We start from the raw sequence: 7529 nt of genomic DNA, 5'->3' as shown, positions 1-7529 counted from the left end.
GCTTCCAGCTTCTGTTACATGTATCTTGCGTCCAAGGTTGCCCGTTGCAACATTTCATCAAATACAAAGGAGACTAACATGCATGCTATTGCATCTCAATGATTGACAGATCATAGCAAATATGTACTCCCTCCGTTCCAAAATAAGTGTCTCAACTTTGTGCAAACTTTAGTACAAAGTTGTACTACTACTAAAGTTGACACTTATTTTGGAACAGAGGCAGCTAAAGAAAAAAACGATCCATGCAGTCCCTAGCCCTTGAACCGTGAACCCTGACCAGGCTTCAATTTGCTGGCAACGTTCGAGCTTCCTAATAAATGAAGTTTGCAACCTTTTGACCATCGGATCATTTTGTGCAGTTTCACCAAAATCGAGATGAGCATCCCTGTGGCAAAGAAATTGAAGAAGCGTGATTAGAATAAGATTACTGGGACTAGTTGATGAGACATAAACTCATCACAAATACAGTACGTAGAAGCCAGTAGAGGTATGTGCGGGGCAAAGAAGTAGAGAAATATCCACAGGGAGTGATGTGGGCAGCTGGAGCAGTGGTGCAAGCCGGCTGTAAAGGGAGTTGTACCTGAGGGACGTAGCACAACCTTGAGGAGGGCGGCGGGAGGCGGCAACTGCCCACGTCGCGGCAGTGAGCAAGGGACGAAGGCAACCTCACCGGCTTTGTGAGAGAGAACGGCGGGGACCCCTGATCGGGACGTGCCGACAGTGGGTTTTCGCCGTCGGCGACGGCCACCGCATCTACACTAAGCATCCACCCCTTCCCCAAGCGGACGTGATCCGCCGGGATGTTAGAGATGTGGCCACAGTCGTTTTGTGCGAGAGAGTGTGAAGAGAGCAACCCCAGCAAGCAACCGTGTAGGCTGGCCCGTCCTGACTATGTATATAGTGGAGCGGTTTCCTTTTCTCTCCATATGAACCTATCATATTGCGTACGTGCCACTGAAGAAAAAAAACTTTATTTATAAATGACGCGGCACCTACTACTCGTTCTCCTATAACCTTGCGCTTGGCATCTCCAAAATATTAACCTTGCGATTGGCTCTTCGCCTCTTCGGGAAGTCGAGCAATAATGGTAGTGCAGTATATATCGTTCTGGCTATATGAGACCGAATGAATTGCTGCACGTCCACCACGTGGGCGAGGGTCGAGGGGCGAGGGAGAGTGCTACATACGGAGCAAAATGAGTGAATCTACACTCTAAAATACGTCTATATACATCAGTGTTTGGAGTATGTACTAGTAGTTCATATTGAAATCTACTAAAGGACATATATATTCCAAACAATATGATATAATCTCTATAACCAAGGTAGTAGGGACGAGGAGTAAACGGAGGGAGTAGTAAATTTTTCTCCTCGTCCTGCGAGCCACCGCGCGCATGGGCGAGGGAGCGGGCGTAAGGCGGAGCAAGCTTCACCTCATCCTGCGAGCCACCGCGCCCGTGGGCGGGGGAGACGGCGTACTAAGCAAGCTTCTCCTCGTTCTGCGAGTTGACGGGACACATCAAAAGTACTCCAGTGTATAGAGCCTTGCCTCTAAGGTAGGCCCCACATGGTTTGCCTCTTTTTTTAACATAACACGTCAAGTCGCAATTTGTTTGTTCACCCGTGGTAGACGATCCTCCCTCCACCAAGTGGACAACCAGTACACGTGCCAAATTACCACGTGGGCTGCCTTTTTCGTACAGAAATGAGCTCCACCGTGTACCGCGCGGGTGTGGTTGGGAAAGAGACGGGAGTACGTGCGCCGTGCATGCACCTCTTCTCTTCGTGCACGTCCCCCACCTACGTGGGTGTGTGTGAGAGATACAAACCGCGTTCGTGAGTGTTTTTTGTTTTGGGGTGGGGGTGGGGTGGGGGTTGATTTCGTGAATTATTTGTGGGAATATGTGTCGATGACATCTCAAACAAAATTTTGCATGCAATGTGTGTGAAATGGAGGCCTATCCATATCATACATAGAGGGTCGGGCAATCCACGAGAAGAGAGGGAGGGGTCATAGCTATCGATAGAGTCGAAGAGAGGATCAAGTGGGTGGGTGCGAGATCGATGAAGAGAGCCATCGAAATTGTGTGTGTGTGCAAGTCAAAGATATAGGGCGACTGGCCTACCGGAACGTTAGAGGGCACATGTCAAGTTTGTGTGTGGCAGGGAGACATGACTAGAGCGCTCGATGTATCGGTGTGTGTGGGGGGGAGGGGGTGGGGGAGGGGTAGGCAGAGGCCTAACTATAGAGGTAGAACGACTCGTATATGTGTTGAGAAGGAGAGACCCAGCTATGTCTTGAGGGAGATCGGTCGACATCCATACATAACTGAAGGACGGGAAATATGATGGGACAGAGAGAGAGAGGAGAGAGAGAGGAGGGAGAGGGAGGGAGAGGGGTAGAGTGCTGGATGGGTGATGGAGTTGCTTCTCGAAGATGGTGGGAGAGGCCTACTAGACAAACTGAGGGTGGAACTGCAATGTTATCAATAAGAGTGGGGATGTGTTTCTGTGTGTGCCTGTGCGTGATAGATCTGTCGGGACGCATCCATGGATGATGAAGGGGAACCATGTGTTTGGTAAGCAAACCTAACTAGATCGGTAGATCAATTGTTGTTTGTCGGAGGAAGGGAGAGACACAACTAATGAGGTAGATCGATTGACGTGTGGGTAAAAACGAGTTATAAGGACCTAGCTAGCTATATGTATAGCGAGAGATCGGTCGGTGTACGTCCATTTGTTAGAGGCAAATAAGGCCCAGCGAGACGGATAGACAGAGAGAATGGAGCTAGGAGGTGGTGCGAGAGGCCCAACTACTAGCTAGATAGGGGGAGGAGTGTGCGGTTGTGAGATCGATGAAAAGAGGGGCGAGAGTTTACACGTGTGTCTGACCGTATGAGAGACACGAGGCAAGGACACATAAAGGAGGAGATTGAAGGTGTGTGTGTATGTTGTAGGCAGGCATCGCTGGAGAGGTTTATCGATCGGTGTGTGTCGGAAAGGAGTTGTGGAGACTCTGGGAGAACGACCTAAAGAAAAAAATGAATGTGCCCGGTGGATAGAATGCCGAGGGAGGGGGAGGGCGAGGAGGGCGTGTGCATGCACGAGAGAAAGTTAGTGGTAGCTACAAAGGTTAGAGGATTGTGTGGGTGTAAGAGACTAACAAAGATCATAATTTGATATGAAAGCGGATTCATATATTTGAATAGGAGATCATAGTGTTTTAAACATTGCATGCATGAATATAGCGGTGATACACGTGCTGTGCACATGTTATACCATAATGTGATAATGCATGGCGTTTGCAACTCACAGCTAAATGCCGAACAATCTAAACCATACTATACATCAAACAATCTCACATTTTATTTGAATTTGTGATAATGTGTGGCGTTTGCAGCTTACAACTAAATATCGAACAATCTAAACAATACTATATATCGAACATTCTCACATTTTATTTGAATTTGTGGTAATGTGTGGTGTTTGCAACTCACATCTAAATACTTGTAGGCGTAGGGGGCGGGGCACCATACATAATGTGATAAACACATTATACATATGAGACATGGTTTAGATTATGAAGATCTAGCTAGAGCTAGAAATGTAATGTGATTTGAAATCAAAATAAAGTGGATTCAAAAAATCTAGTTCGAGTTCATATAGTACACATAGTTCATATGTAACTCGAGACTAATCATGTGGTGTGCTGTGAAGATAATACACAAACGATGGTTTAACTTGACAATAATGATGATTGTAGATCTTATTAAAACAGAGAAACGAATTCAAATGCTTTGACTTCACAACAATCATTACTGTAGATCTTATTCAAATAGAGAAACGAATTCAAATTTAGTTCATATTGAAGCGGTAGTATATACGTTTGGAATGCACTAAAACGTTCATTTGAGTAGTAGGTTGCATGCATTATACACGTAGCGAAATATTTTAATTGAACATAACATGAATTCAAAGTTTTGAATGACATTTGTAGTGCGCATTGATTTGGTACAGTACACGTTAGGCTTGTCCGGAAATTTCAACCCGCGCCTTGTTAGCCCGAAATATTTAAGATATATCTTTGTCTCGTTGTGCTCCGACAACTCCCTCCATCTCAACCCGCGCCTTGCTATTCCGAAATTACAACGCGCGCGAAAACTCCCACCTCCTGTGAAATCCCGACACGCGAAATGCCCGTGCTACCCCTGAACCGAAAGAACCGCCTCAAATCGGTGGGGGTACTTTCGTAACTTACCCCACATTTCGGACAAGCGCGTCTCTAAGCCATGGTTCCCCACTGCCATCCCATCCGCCCACCCATTCGTACACCGAGGCCGCGAAAACCCGCGACGAAACCCCACACCCTGCTCCGTCCGCCACCCAGCCGGAGCCTCTTCCCCGACGACGTCGTCCACAGCAACACCTCGACGTCCCTCATCCACCGTACCGGATGAGGATCCGTCGTCGATCTCATCGTCCCGCCGGTTCAGCCACCCCGTCCTCCACCTCCAAGGAGCTGCCCCGACGTTCCCCTCGTCTTTCGCGCCACCTCCATTCCCACACCGCCGTCTTCACCTGCACCACCGGAAGAGCATCATCATCACCGTTTCCTCGGATGAAGCTGCGGCCTAATCGGCGCCACCAAAGAGGTTGTACACTAATCGCCGCATTTTCTTCTTGATTCGATCTCACGGTGCTGCCGGCGCTCGGTCCCGAGCCGACACGGCGCGGCTCCATCCACGGCGGCGTCGCCGGCCACTTCCTCCACGGCGTCGCTCCCTCGGCGGCGACGTCCACATCAGTAGGAGCTGCTGCTGCTTTAGCTCTCGCTCGCGCTGCTGCTCTGCTCTTGCTCTCGGTCCCCTGCCTGGTCTGCTCTTGCTATTGCTCTTGCTCGCGCTGCTGCTCTCGCTCTTCCTCTTGCTTGCGATGCTGCTCCGATTTAGCTACACTTCAGTCGACTGAATCGACTTTTGGGTCAGTCGATTTTCAGGGGGTGGGGGGGCTCGCCGGGGTGAAGGAAGAACCAGCCGCAGCGGGGAGGGGGGCTCGCCGGAGAGGTACCCCACTATCTATCTTAGGGTTCAGGATGGGGGCGGTGGTCGCCGGCGGTGGCGGGGCGTTGGCGGGCGGTGGCGTGGGGATCGCCGGAGAAAAAGCTCGGCACGGGGGGGGCCTAGAGGGATGGCCGGGGCGGCGGCGGACCGGCGGTGGGGAGTGTTTTCGGGGGGGGGGGCGGGGGCGCACCGCCGGCCGCGGGCGGCGGGGGGCTGCTGTTTGGCCGGTGGTGGCTGGCGGCTCAGGGGGGTGGAGGTTGAAGATGAACCGCAGGCCCTTGATTTCGTATCCAACGGCTGCAAAATCGACTGACCAGAGATGAAAAAGTCAGTCGACCGACGTGTAGCCTCACCTTGCTAGTGCGTTCAGTTTCGACAGCAAAATTCAGTTTCGACAGTTAAGTTCAGTTTCGACAGTTAAGTTCAGTTTCGACAGTTAAGTTCAGTTTCGACAGTTAAGTTTAGAGATGAGCGGCTGATGTATTTTACATCTAGCACTTTGTGGTTATGTATTTTACGTCATGTATTGGAGATGCTATTAGAATTCCACTCAGGTTAACGTTGTTCGTTGTCTCTCTTGTCCTGCTTCAGCCTCGGCGTCGTACAACTCACCGGAGCTGCTCCAACGACGAAACCCTCCATCACAGCGGAGCAGTACCTCGGGCTCCATCTCCAGACGCCTAAGATCTTCTTCCCCTCCTCCGACAGCAAAGTCAGCCGGAGCATCCTCACCGGCCAACCCAATCACGCTGAGATCGACATGGCTTCGCCAAAGAGGTTGTACACTTGTTGCATCTCTTTTTTACTCTACATGTTATATATATTGTCCACTGAGCACACGGATTTGTTCCTTTAGTGTCTCCTTGAAAGAAAAAACGTAGGAATTTTAATTTTCACTTGTCCTCCTTTTCAAATTCCTATTCATGAAGCACAAGACTAAGAGATAGTAGCATAATAGCATTATAACCGTACATTTTCTTGTGGTTTGACTTAATCTCACCATGCTTCTTTGCATCCTGTGATCTTCCAATTGTTGTGAATCAAACACCCAGATTGGCAGAAATCCTGTGTTTTTAAATTCTCTGTTTTGCACGTGCATTCCTATCCTATTCCTGTCTATTTCCTATCCCTGCATTGTTGGAATCCTCCAATTCAAACGAGCCCTTACAGAATTACTTCTCTTACAGATAGTTGTCAAAGAAAACCTTGCGTGGTTTGTCCCGCTCCTGCTGCGCCGTCGTCCACCCCAGCTCAGCTGCTCCAACGACAGAAGGGTCCAGCACAGCAGGGATCCGGCCTCCAGACTGTCTTTCGCCGCCTCAGATCTTCTTCCCCGCCGCTGGCAGCCATGAAAACTGCATTACCATCATCAACCGAGCAGATGACCTCGAGGACTACACGGGTCCGCAAGAGAGGTCGCACTCTTTCGTGTCTGCTTACGTTATGCATCGCTTAATATTACATGCTACTTTATCGTCCTGTTCACCGATTAGACTCTGAGTCAGCTCCAAACTAATGGTCAAACTTGAGTTTTTAAATGGTTGTGGGGTACATATCGGGGCCGCTATCAATAGTATCTATCTACTATCTGGTTAATCTCCGGTGTCTACTATGAGTTTCATGTTGGGTGGGAAACAAACAGTAAAGAAGCCATTATCTGTATTTTTTAACTGAAGCCATTATCTGCCTGCTATTATTGGTTTTGGGTCTATCCACAGGTTGCTACCATCACTCTGGATTTCTGCATGCACTCCTTACATAATCTCACTATGTTTTATTCCTATGCATGACAGTTATTGTAAACAATGGAACTGAACATGTAGAGCAAAAGAGACGAGCCTTGCGTGGCAATAAAATTTCATGCAGACGTCGCTCCATGGTAGGCGCAAAGGCAGCCCCCCTCCACGCATTTCGGATTGTAATCGAGAGGAAGATATCTGTTCTGAGGGGGATTCAGAAGGAGAAGACAACTCCTATTTACCCCCTGAGGTCTTCGCTCTAACTTGGCATGCTGATGTTGGTTATATCATGCATATGGTGTCTTGCATTGCTTACTTTATACATCAAATATGTCATCTGCTTAGTTTAGACATCCTTTGTGCGAATGCCATCTGTTTAGTTTATTCATCGTTTATGTGAATTATGCAACGCCATCTTGTTTAGCCAGGCATCATATATGTGAATTTTGCAATGCCATCCTGCTTAGCCAGTCATCTTATATGTAAATTATATCAGGCCATCCTTTTTTTCGTTACATATTACATTTGTCAACAATGTTAGTACATTCAACTGCTCTTCGTGTGCATCAGCCATTTGACACGGTGATGGCAAATTCTGGAGTGAAAACAAGGTCTTCAGAGCAGACTATGCTATCTGACGAAGCGCATATCTCGCTGGTTACGGATAGCTCCTCAGAGGAGGATTCAGAGACAGATGACCAGTCCTATTCCCCCCCCCCCGAGGTGTATGC

This window comes from Triticum aestivum, chromosome 7D, assembly GCF_018294505.1.
Source record: "Triticum aestivum cultivar Chinese Spring chromosome 7D, IWGSC CS RefSeq v2.1, whole genome shotgun sequence".
NCBI classification, from domain to species: domain Eukaryota; kingdom Viridiplantae; phylum Streptophyta; class Magnoliopsida; order Poales; family Poaceae; genus Triticum; species Triticum aestivum.
The sequence above is the reverse complement of the archived record's forward strand: the minus strand, read 5'-3'. Positions refer to the sequence as shown.